The sequence below is a fragment of the Arachis stenosperma genome, chromosome 9, assembly GCF_014773155.1.
Source record: "Arachis stenosperma cultivar V10309 chromosome 9, arast.V10309.gnm1.PFL2, whole genome shotgun sequence".
NCBI classification, from domain to species: Eukaryota; Viridiplantae; Streptophyta; class Magnoliopsida; order Fabales; family Fabaceae; genus Arachis; species Arachis stenosperma.
This window is the reverse complement of record NC_080385.1, coordinates 48,916,766-48,929,636: the sequence shown is the minus strand read 5'-3', so window position 1 is coordinate 48,929,636 and position 12,871 is coordinate 48,916,766. Positions and strand designations below refer to the sequence as shown.

The window sequence follows — 12,871 nt, the reverse complement described above, 5'->3', positions numbered from 1 at the left end:
TTAGACGTAGTTTTTAGAGAGAGAGGTTCTCTCCTCTGTCTTAGGATTTAGGATTAGGATTCCTCTTAAAGGATTTAGGATTTCAACTCTTCATCAGGTTCAATATTCCTTTTACTTTATATTTCTCTTTTATTTTCAGATACTTTAACGCTTGTATTACATATGTTGCCTATTTGGCTTATGATCCATTCATGTTAGGATTTTCTTTATTTAATATAAATTGAGGTATTTCAGACTTATATGTTATGGATGCTTTAGCTTTATCCAATTTATTTTCATTCGAGTAGATTTTCTTCCCTTTTGGCTTTGGTTGATTAATTGGTAACTCTTGAGTTATCAAACTTATTGTTGACTAAAAATTGGAATTCTTCAAGAATTAATTCGAGTTTCAATAAATTCATCCACTTGACTTACCTTTATAGTTAGAAGTTGACTTAGTGGTAGAAAAATCCAATTCTCATCACAATTGATAAGGATAACCAGGATAGGATCTCCAGTTCTCATACCTTGCCAAAAGCTTTATTAGTTATTATTTTAACGACTTGTTATTTTACATTACTAGTTCAATCCTTTTCAAAACCCCAAAATATACCTTTGCATAACCAATAATAAGAACATACCTCCCTGCAATTCCTTGAGAAGACGACCCGAGGTTTGAATACTTCGGTTATCAATTTATTTAGGGGTTTGTTACTTGTGATAACCAAAACGTTTGTACGAAGGGATTTTCTGTTGGTTTAGAATCTATACTCACAACGCGACTATATTTTTACAAAATTCTTTACTAGCAAAAATCCTAACGTCAATCCTTCGCAAGCGTTATTGGGAATCACCTTTTCCAATAACATTTCCTTGTTCCCCTCTTTCCCTATGTTAGAGTTCACGTTAGTATAACTAACATGACTCTTAACGTGGGCATGCCTATCTTCGAGAGCGTTAGTGACACTTACCTTTGTCACTAACGCTCCAAATGCCCCTCCTCCCCACATTAGAGTTCACGTTAACTAGGTTAACGTGGCCACTAACATGGTAGTAAATGCCATCTCCAACATTAGTGACAAAGGTGAGTGTCACTAACGTTGGCTCATCAATCTCAACTCCACGTTAACTTTCACGTTAGTGGTCTTAACGTGATCACTAACGTAGGCAATGCTAGCTTGATCCAACGTTAGTGACAAAGGTGAGTGTCATTAACGTTGGCATTGTCTTCCCTTCCACGTTAGAGTTCACGTTAACTAAGTTAACGTGACTCTTAACGTGGCCAATTGCCACTTTGTAGCTGATGAGCGGATAATTTGTATGCTTTTTGGCATTATTTTTAGTATGTTTTTGGTAGTTTTAGTTGAGTTTTTTATTATATTTTTATTAGTTTTTAGTTAAAATTCACTTTTCTGGACTTTACTATGAGTTTGTGTGTTTTTCTGTGATTTCAGGTATTTTCTGGCTGAAATTGAGGGACCTGAGCAAAAATCTGATCCAGAGACCAAAAAGGACTGCAGATGCTGTTGGATTCTGACCTCCCTGCACTCGAAGCGGATTTTCTGGAGCTACAGAAGCCCAATTGGCGCGCTCTCAACGGCGTTGGAAAGTAGACATCCTGGGCTTTCCAGAAATATATGATAGTCCATACTTTGCCCAAGATTTGATGGCCCAAACCGGCGTTCAAAGTCACCTCAAGAAATCCCAGCGTTAAACGCTGGAACTGGCACCCAAATGGGAGTTAAACGCCCAAACTGGCACCAAGGCTGGCGTTTAACTCCAAGAAGAGTCTCTACACGAAATTTGCTTCATTGCTCAGCCCAAGCACACACCAAGTGGGCCCGGAAGAGGATTTTTATGTCATTTACTCATTTCTGTACACCTTAGGCTACTAGTTTCTTATAAGTAGGACCTTTTACTATTGTATAGAAATCTTTGGATTGTTTTTGATCCTTTGATCATCTTTGGACATCTAGTTCTTAGATCAATTGGGGGCTGGCCATTCGGCCATGCCTAGACCTTGTTCTTATGTATTTTCAATGGTGGAGTTTCTACACACCATAGATTAAGGTGTGGAGCTCTGCTGTACCTCGAGTATTAATGCAATTACTATTGTTCTTCCATTCAATTCCGCTTGTTCTTTTACCAAGATATCACTTGTTCTTCAACATGATGAAGGTGATGATTGACGCCCATCACCATTCTCACCTATGAACAAGGTGACTGACAACCACTCTTGTTCTACAAGCATTCGAGGCTTGGTGAATATCTCTTGGATTTCTGATTGCATGATGCATGGTTGATCGCCTGACAACTGAGTGCTCGCCTGACAAACGAGCCAGCCATTCCGTGAGATCAGAGTCTTCGTGGTATAGGCAAGAACTGATGGCAGCATTCAAGAGAATCCGGAAGGTCTAACCTTGTCTGTGGTATTCTGAGTAGGATTCAATGACTGAATGACTGTGACGTGCTTCAAACTCCTAGCAGGCTAGGGCGTTAGTGACAGACGCAAAAGTATCAATGGATATTATTCCGGCCTGAACGAGAACCGACAGCTGAATTCCGCTATGCCGTGACAGGACATATGCAATCGCTTTCACTGAGAGGATGGGAGGTAGCCATTGACAACGGTGAAACCCTACACGAGCTTGCCATGGAAAGGAGTAAGAAAGGATTGGATGAAGACAGTAGGAAAGCAGAGAGACGGAAGGGAAGGCATCTTCATACACTTGTCTGAAGCTCTTACACCAATGATATACATAAGTATCACTATCTTTATCTTCTATGTTATTTTCGTTCATCATCATATATATTTGAGTTTGCCTGACTAAGATTTACAAGATGACCATAGCTTGCTTCAATGCTAACAATCTCCGTGGGATCGACCCTTACTCACGTAAGGTTTATTACTTGGACGACCCAGTGCACTTGCTGGTTAGTTGTGCGAAGTTGTGTAATGCCATGGAATTGAACCACCAAGTTCTTGGAGTTCATGACCAGGGATTATTTGAGTTGTGAAAAAGTATTGTTCACAATTTCGCGCACCAAGTTTTTGGCGCCGTTGCCGGGGATTGTTCAAGTTTTGAGCAAGCTTTTGGTAACATCAGTGCCAAGATCCGGCAACAACATCAAGTTTTTGGTGTTATTGCCCGGGATTGTTTAGGCTGGACAACTGACGGTTCATCTTGTTGCTTAGATTAGGTATTTTTTTTTTTTCGAAATTCTTGAAGATGAATTCTAGAGTTTCATGATGATTTGTTGAAATCTGGCTGGCTGAGAAGCCATGTCTAATCTGATTGGACCGAGGTTTCAATTTATCACCACAAGAGCTTGTTGATTCTCATCAATTTTGCTCTTGGAGCAGTGATCTGCTAAGATTTGGCTGACCTTTGGTCATGTCTAGTGTTTTGGACCGAAGCTTTCTTTGAAAGCTTGGCTGGCTGTGAAGCCATGTCTAATTCCTGGACCGGAGTCTCAGACTAGCACTGCACTGATTCCTGGAATTCTCATTAAGAATTTTGATGCCTTTTTCCATTTAATTTTCGAAAAACACAAAAAAATTACAAAATCATAAAAAGACCAAAAATATTTGATGTTTCTTGCTTAAGTTTAGTGTCTCATCCTAAGTTTGGTGTCAAATGCATGTTTTTGTTATAATTTTCGAATCCATGCATATATTTCTTTGTTTTGATCTTTGAATTCTATTGACTTGAAGTATTTTGTGTGTCTCATATGCATTCTCATATTATTAGTGTCAGTAGTATACAAACTGCTAAGTTTGGTGTCTAGCATGCATTGTTATTTGATTCTTGTTGCATTTTGATTATTAAAAATCCAAAAAATATTTTTAATTTGTGTCTTTTCAAGTCAATGATGCAAAGAATTGAAGATTCAGAACATGTTGCAGAGGAATTATACAGAAAAAGCTGAGCATTCAAAAATGCCCAGTGAAGAAGGCAGACTGGCGTTTAAACGCCAGCCAGGGTACCTGGTTGGGCGTTTAACGCCCAAAAAGGTAGCATTTTGGGCGTTAAACGCCAGAATGTATACCATTCTGGGCGTTTAACGCCAGGATGGTGCTAGGGGGAAGATTTTGTTTTCAAACCAATTTTTTTTCAAGTTTTCAAAGTTTTTCAAAACCAAATCTTTTTCAAATCATATCTTTTCAATCAAATGTTTTCAAAATCAATTTCTTTCCTCTTTCAAAGATACTTACTAACAATTAATGATTTGATTGACCATTTTTTGCCTTTTCTATTAAGAAAGGTTTTATGTTTGAATCATATCTTTTCTTGTTAGGCAAGTCATTAATATTTCTTTTAAAATCATATCTTTTCAAATTATTTTCAAATCATATCTTTTAAAATTGTTTTCAAATCATATCTTCTCAATCACATCTTTTTAAAACCATAACTTTTCAATCAAATCTTTTTAATCACATCTTTTTCAAAATAGTTTTCAATCAAATCTTTTTGATTTCTAATTTCAAAATCTTTTTCAAAAATCACTTGATCTCTTTCTCACTCTTGTTTTCGAAAATCAATTAAGTGTTTTTCAAAATGTTTTCAAAATATTTTAATTAATTTTCGAAAAATCTTCTTCCCTCCTTCTCACATCCTTCTAATTATGGAGTACTACTCCTTCTTAATGCACAATTCGAACCTTATCCAATTAAAGTTCGAATTCTCCTTCTCCTTCTTCTTTCTATTTCTCTTTTCCTCTGACACTTCAAGGAATCTCTATACTGTGACATAGAGGATTCCATATTTTCTTGTTCTCTTCTCTTTCATATGAGCAGGAGCAGAGACAAAGGCATTCTTGTTGAAGCTGACCCTGAACCTGAGAGAACCTTGAAGCGAAAGCTAAGAGAAGCCAAAGCACAACTCTCTTTAGAGCACCTGACCGAATTCTTCAAGGAAGAAGAACAAATGGCAGCCGAAAACAACAACAATGCCAACAATGCAAGGAAGGTGCTTGGTGACTTCACTGCACCTACTCCTGATTTCTATGGGAGAAGCATCTCTATCCCTGCCATTGGAGCAAACAACTTTGAGCTTAAGCCTCAATTAGTTTCTCTAATGCAACAGAATTGCAAGTTCCATGGACTTCCAATGGAAGATCCTCATCAGTTTTTAGCTGAATTCTTGCAAATCTGTGACACAGTCAAGACTAATGGGGTTAACCCTGAGGTCTATAGACTGATGCTATTCCCTTTTGCTGTAAGAGACAGAGCTAGAATATGGTTGGATTCTCAACCTAAAGAAAGCCTGGACTCTTGGGAAAAGCTAGTCAATGCCTTCTTGGCAAGATTCTTTCCACCACAAAGATGGAGTAAGCTTAGAGTGGAAGTCCAAACCTTCAGACAAAAGGATGGAGAATCCCTCTATGAAGCTTGGGAAAGATACAAACAATTAATCAGAAAATGTCCTTCTGACATGCTTTCTGAATGGAGCATCATAGGTATTTTCTATGATGGTCTCTCTGAACTATCCAAGATGTCTTTGGATAGCTCTGCTGGAGGATCTCTTCATCTGAAGAAGACGCCTACTGAAGCTCAAGAACTGATTGAAATGGTTGCAAATAACCAATTCATGTACACTTCTGAAAGGAATCCTGTGAACAATGGGACTAATCAGAAGAAAGGAGTTCTTGAAATTGACACTCTGAATGCCATTTTGGCTCAGAATAAAATATTGACTCAACAAGTCAATCTGATTTCTCAAAGTCTGTCTGGAATGCAAAATGCACCAAACAGTACTAAGGATGCTCCATCTGAGGAAGAAGCTTATGATCCTGAGAACCCTTCAATGGAAGAGGTAAATTACCTGGGAGAACCCTATGGTAACACCTATAATTCTTCATGGAAAAATCACCCAAATCTCTCCTGTTTTGTCTTCTACCCATTTTTGATTCCTTTTTCACCTAAAATTCAGCACAACTTATCTCAAAGTAGTGTACCATAATATTCATCAAATAATGCATGAATTGTACTTATCAAATGAGATTTATGCTCTTTTATGGTCTTCTTTATGCAAGAAAGAATGGTAGATGATGCAAGTCATCATAACCACAAACTTATAGTAACTCTTATGGAGACAAGCTCTACTTTTATTTAAGTTGAAATGAAGACTTGAAATACATGACATTTTCTTTCTTGTAAAAAAACCATAAAGACTTCAAACAGGAATTTAAAACTATGCATAAAACATAAACTATCCTAGCATGATTATTTAAGAAGTAAATAAAGCAAATGCTTAAACAGAATTTAGAAATTGGAAAGTGTCAACCATGGGACTCAACAACCTTGAGTAGCTTCATCCTTAGTTTATTGGCCCCTTCCCTTTGTTCCTTATTCTTCGAAGGGGATGAGCCACCTTCACCTGGCTTGGAGGAACCTTCTTGCGCTTTGGTATCCTTAGGCTTCCAAAATCCTAGCCTCCTCATGTAATTTCTTGCATCTTCCTCAAATGGTGTAGGTCTCCCTTCATTTGGTGTACATCTCCTTGCAATTGCTCCTAGTTGAATCCCTCTGGAAATTGCTGATGTTGGTAGTGTGGTAGTGGTTGAAGTGCCAGGAAGTGAGGTTGCTCTTCTGCCTTTTCCTCTTCTTGTTGTTGTTGTTATGGTTCATAAGCATGAACTATTCGTTCTCTAGCCCTGTTGAGTGGGTGGACAGCCACCACTTCATCAATGATCTATTCAACTCCATCCTCATCACATAGCCTCTGTATAATGCTGGGGAATGCCAACCTTGTGTTGTCACTGGTGCTTTTCAGCACTTTGTTGATGTTGTTGGCGATCATCTCCAACATGTTGATGTTTTCTCCTCTCATGATGCTGTAGATGAGCACAGCTCTCTCCTTGGTCACCTCTGAAGTGTTGGATGTGGGGATTAGGGACCTCCTCACAAATTTTAGCCACCCTTTAGCTTGAGGGCTCAAATCTCTTCTCCTCAATTGGTTGGGTATCCCATCCTTGTCATTTATCCAACACACATTCATCACACAGATTTCACTTAGAATCTCCTCAAACCCAGGGTTTTCTGCTTCATTCTCTCTTCACAGCTCTGAGTGGAGCTTCTCCTCTTTACCATTAGCATTCTTTTTATGCTAGAGGGGCTGTAGTCAATGGATTTCTCCCTTACATAGCTAATGTAGCCATATTGTTGCCCTGGTTGAGGTACTGCGTTAGCATAGAATTTCCTCACCAAGCTTTCTACCACTTTCCTTGGTGGGTTGCATAGAAGTGACCAACCTCTATTGGTGATCTCAATGTTGATTTCAATATGCTCATTCCTCCCTGGTTGAAACCCAACTTCTGGAATGATTTCCCTCTCACTCACCCAACCATAGAATTGATTTTGGTTGAATGCAGAGAGGAACTTGTAGTCATTAAAAGAGCTTGAGGATCCAGAGGTTGGTTCCTTGGTTTTTCTTTTCTTTGAGGCTGTGCTTTTTGGTGGTGCCATTAGGTTGGGAGAGTGTGCTTGAGGTTGTAAAAAAAATGGGGTTTGAAAAAAGAGAAGGCAAAACAAGGTTTTGCTCCAACACCAAACTTAGGACTTGATTGTCCCAATCAAGAAAAAAAAAGAAGAAAGTAGGGGGAGAGATAATAGAAGATGAAAAGAGAAGCGAATGTGAGGGGTGTAGGAGTTGTTGAAGTGGGAGAGGAGATGAGGGGTGAAGCTTTTATAATGGGTGAATGGTGTGGTTCGAAGGGTGGGAAATAAAAAAGGGTTAAATGTTTTCCCACTTTGGGAAGTGGCGCCTAGCGTGGGAAGAGGCGCCAACTCTTTTCTCACAGTGTCTTCTGCGTGTGTCGAGTTCCAAAGTGCAAGTACACTTTGACTTCCTTGCTTTGTGAGTTGTTTACCATGTGGGCCTCATCTTCTCTCCTGAAATTGAAACTGAACCCATTAGTAATGACAAAAGGACCCCTTCACATTCCTTCTCATCAAGAATGAATTGGATTACAACTGATGGGTGTCCATTGGGACACCAAACTTAATTCTTTGGCATCTTAATAAATTGGTTTTATCATTGTGTATTTAATGAGTTTATAAGAGTGGAATAACATCAATCTTTTCATTTTCTTTTGATTCCAATTCCTCTGAACTCATTAAACCACGTTCATGTTCTTACCCAAAGCATTAAGTGTTTTCAAATTGGGTGACTTGGGCTGCTATGTGATCCTTGGTGGTGGCCACACCAAACTTAATCTCTGGGCTTACTCTTCAAAATCAAATTGTTAATTGTTTGTAAGCCTAGATTAAGTGGGTGAGAGGCCACACCAAACTTAGCAATTTAGCTAGTTCTCAGCCCATTCACTCATCATTAGTTATGCATTCATCAAGTTGCAACTCCCAAATAGAAAGAAATAAGAGAGTGTAAAGAGAATCTAGCTACCAAAGCTAATATCAAACTTTCTAATCTACAATTGTAAACTAATCTTAATTACTGAAAGTTAAACTATCTAAAGCAACAGAATTTAAACTATCTAAAGCAACAGAATTTAAACTACTTCTAAGAAAAGCAATTAGATAAAAAAGGATAAAGTGTTGGAGTGCCTCCAAACTAGCGCTTCTTTATTGTCATTAGCTTGGCATTCCTTCATCTTTAGCTGAGCTTGTAGCTCACTCTCTGCTCCTCAAAGGAGCCTCCCACGTAGTGTTTGAGTCTATGGCCATTGACAGAAAAAGTTCTCTGAGTCTTGTCCTCCATGAGCTCCACATGACCATAGGGAAACACTTTGAGTATGGTGAAAGGTCCTGACAATCAAGACTTAAGTTTTCCAGGGAAGAACTTGAGTCTTAAGTTGTAGAGTAATACCTTCTATCCTTCAGTGAACTCCCTTCTTGCTATCTTTTGGTCATGCCACCTTTTTGTGTTCTCTTTGTAGATTTTTGCATTCTTATATGCTTGATTTTTAAACTCTTCCAGCTCATTGAGTTGCATTAATCTCTTTTCTCTAGCAGCTTGCTCATCAAAATTCAGTAGTTTTAGAGCCTAGAAGGCTCTATGCTCCAGTTCAACTGGCAAGTGGCAAGCCTTGCCAAATACTAGTTGGTATGGTGACATTCCAATGGGGGTCTTGAAGGTTGTCCTGTAGGCCCATAGAGCATCGTCTAGCTTCTTAGACCAATCTTTCCTAGAGCTTCCAACAGCTTTTTCGAGAATTCTTTTTAGCTCCCTGTTAGAAATCTCTGCCTGCCCATTGGTCTGCGATTGATAAGGGGTTGCCACCTTGTGTTTGACTCCATATCTGAGAAGGAGTACTTCCAATTGTTTATTGCAGAAATGTGTCCCTCCATCACTAATGAGTGCTCTGGGAACTCCAAATCTGCTGAAGATATTCCTTCTCAAGAAGCTTATCATAACTTTGTTATCATTTCTTGCAGTGGCTATGGCCTCTACCCACCTTGAGACATAATCAACAGCCACCAATATGTAGCTATTTGAGTAGGAGGTTGGAAAGAGTCCCATGAAATCAATTCCACATACATCAAATAGCTCCAGCTCTAGTATGTATTGCCGTGGCATCTCATTCCTCTTGGTTAGATTACCAGCTCTTTGACATTCATCACACCTTGACACCATTTCCTTGGCATCCTTAAACATTGTTGGCCAGTAAAATCTGGATTGAAGCACTTTTGCTGCTATCCTTTCTCCACTGAAGTGACCTCCATATGCTAATCCATGGCACTGCCATAACACTTCATGCCCTTCTTCGTGGGATATACACCTTCTTAGGACTCCATCGGCACACTTTTTGAACAAATAGGGGTCATCCCAGATGTAGTGTTTGGCATCCTTGATTAGCTTCCTCCTTATGTGCTTATTGATGTTAGTTGGTAGTTCGCCAAGAGCCTTGAAGTTAGCTATGTCTGCAAACCAAGGGGCTACTCGAATCATTATCAATTTTTCATCAGGAAAGTTTTCATTTACTACTACTTGCTGCATTTCTTCTTCTTGTGGGATCCTTGAGAGGTGGTCAGCTACTTTGTTCTCTGCTCCGCTCCTATCTTTAACCTCAATATCAAATTCTTGGAGCAACAGGATCCACCTTATTAGTCTGGGGTTAGATTCTTGTTTGGTAAGCAAGTATTTGAGTGCTGCATGATCAGTGAACACAATTACTTTTGAGCCAATGAAATATGATCTAAACTTATCAAAAGCAAAAACTATGGCTAAAAGTTCTTTCTCCGTGGTGGCATAGTTCCTTTGATTCTCATTAAGGACCTTGCTAGCATAGTAAATAACATGTACTAGCTTGTCTTTCCTCTGTCCTAGAATAGCATCAACAGCAAAATCAGATGCATCACACATTAGTTCAAAGGGACGATCCCAGCTTGGTGGTGCTATATTAGGTACAGAGGAGAGTTTCATTTTGAGTTCATCAAAGGCTACCATGCGCTCTCTATCAAAAACAAAAGGAGTATTTGAGACAAGTAGGTTGCTAAGGGGTTTTGCAATCTTTGAAAAATATTTGATAAACCTCCTATAGAACCCAGCATGTCCCAAAAAGCTTCTGATTGCTTTGAAATTGCATGGTAGAGGAAATTTTTCAATTACTTCCACTTTTGCCTTGTCTACTTCTATGCCATCTTTTGAAATCTTGTGATCAAGAACCACCCCTTCAGTCACTATAAATGGCACTTCTCCCAGTTTAAAACCAGGTTGGTTTCTTGACACCTTTTTAGCACAAGAGTAAGATGGTATAGGCAATCAGAATATGAGTTCCCAAACACAGAGAAGTCGTCCATAAATACTTCTATGAATTTCTCAATCATATCTGAAAAAATGGAAAGCATGCACCTTTGGAATGTTGCAGGTGCATTGCACAATCCAAAGGGCATTCTCCTATAAGCAAAGACACCATATGGACAAGTAAATGAAGTTTTTTCCAGATCCTTGGGGTCTACAACAATTTGATTGTAGCCCGAATATCCATCCAAGAAGCAATAATACTCATGTCCTGCCAATCTTTCAAACATCTGGTCCATGAAAGGTAGGGGAAAGTGATTCTTTCAGGTGGCTTCATTAAGTTTCCAGTAGTCAATGCACATACGCCATCCGGTCACTGTCCTTGTGGGTATCAATTCATTCTTCTCATTTGCCACAACAGTGATCCCTCCCTTCTTAGGGACTACTTGCACCGGGCTTATCCAAGGGCTATCTGAGATAACGTAGACCCCCCCTGCTTGCCACAATTTCAACACTTCTTTTTGAACCACTTCATTCATAGTTGGGTTCAGCCTCTTTGTTGTTGTCTTGAGGGTTTTGCATCCTCTTCAAGTAAGATTTTATGCATACACATTGAAGGACTGATCTCCCTTAAATCTGCAAGTGTCCAGCCTATGGCATCCTTGTGTTGTCTCAGTACTTGAATAAGTTCCTCTTCTTGTTCCTTACTCTGACTAGAATTTATGATTACTGGGTGAGTGTTGTTAGCACCCAGATATGCATATTTCAAGCTGGGTGGTAAGGCTTTCAGCTCTAGTTTTGGTGACTCTGCATCTTTGTTGTCTGTGGTAGTTGGCATGATTGAGTTCCTCATTGTTGCTTGTGGTAGTTCTTCATCTAATGCTTGTTCTAGCTCAATATTTTCTCCACATTGTTCTTTTCCCATGACTTCTTGAACTATCTGTTCCATGGTGTCTACCAGCATGCATTCTTCTATGGATTCCTTAGGGTAACTCATTGCTTTAAAGACGTTGAAGACCATTTTCTCTTCATGCAATCTCAAGACTAGTTCCCATTTATGCACATCAATGATGGCTCCAGCAGTAGCTAGAAATGGTCTTCCTAGGATAATTGACGTGTTGGCCTCTTCTTCTATGTCCAGCATAACAAATTCAGTAGGGAAAATGAATTCTCCTACTTTCACTAGGAAGTCTTCCAGCACCCCATTTGGAAACTTAAATGTTCTGTCAGCCAATTGGAGTGCCATTCTTATTGGCTTGGCTTCCTCAATCTTCATCCTTCTCATCATGGTTAGGGACATAAGATTTATGCTAGCTCCCAAATCACACAAAGCTTTCTTAATAGTGATGTCCCCTATGATGCAGGGGATTTGAAAACTCCCTGGGTCTTTCAGCTTTTGAGACAGCTTCTTCTGTATGATGGCACTGCATTTCTCAGTCAATACTATGGTTTCTTTTGCCTTCCCGTTCTTTTTTTTTGGTTATAAGCTCCTTTAAGAACTTGGCATAGAGTGGCATTTGTTCTAATGCCTCAGTAAATGGTATGTTGATTTGGAGCCTCTTGAATATCTCTAGGAACTTAGAGAACTGGCCATCCTTCCTGTTCATACCCTGACCGAGCTCTCCAAACTCGGCAAGCTGATCGAGAGTCCGACCTCGCCTCAAGGCTCAAGCCCGAGGTCGGACCTCGGACAAATAGGCCAAAGAAGGCCCATCAGAAGGAACTAAGCCCAAAACCTAAAGGCCGAAAGGGCCTGGGAAAGGCGGTTCCACAAAGATAAAGATAAGACTCCCAGAAGATAAGATAAGATAAGAATATCTTATCCAGGGAAGATCACAGCCAACTACTATAAATACACTGGAGCACCCAGGTATAACTCATACTCTAATTCTACTCGATATCTGCTTGGACCCATGCTAACTTAGGCATCGGAGTGTCTTTGCAGGTACACCCCCCGCCGTTCAACACATCAAGCTCGGGTCACAGACCCCCCACCTCGGGCCTTGTCAGACGACCGAGCTACAGTTTCAGGTAACCCTCGGAACATTGGCGCCGTTGCCGGGGACCTGGAAGTCATCCCTTTACCATGGCGGACGACTCTCCCAACAATGACCATCCTACATCAGAACAAGAAGAGGAAGTTGACACCGGAGAACGACCAGACCGCCCTCTATCACCACACACTCCAG

At 39.8% G+C, this 12,871-nt stretch overlaps 1 non-coding gene across 1 annotated transcript; it reads right to left on the bottom strand.

Moving 5' to 3' along the window:
- Positions 1 to 5,312: 5,312 nt before the first annotated feature.
- LOC130952116 (small nucleolar RNA R71) lies at positions 5,313 to 5,420 on the bottom strand. The gene has a single exon (XR_009074296.1). It is a non-coding gene; the product is annotated as a small nucleolar RNA R71 (small nucleolar RNA).
- Positions 5,421 to 12,871: the final 7,451 nt, after the last annotated feature.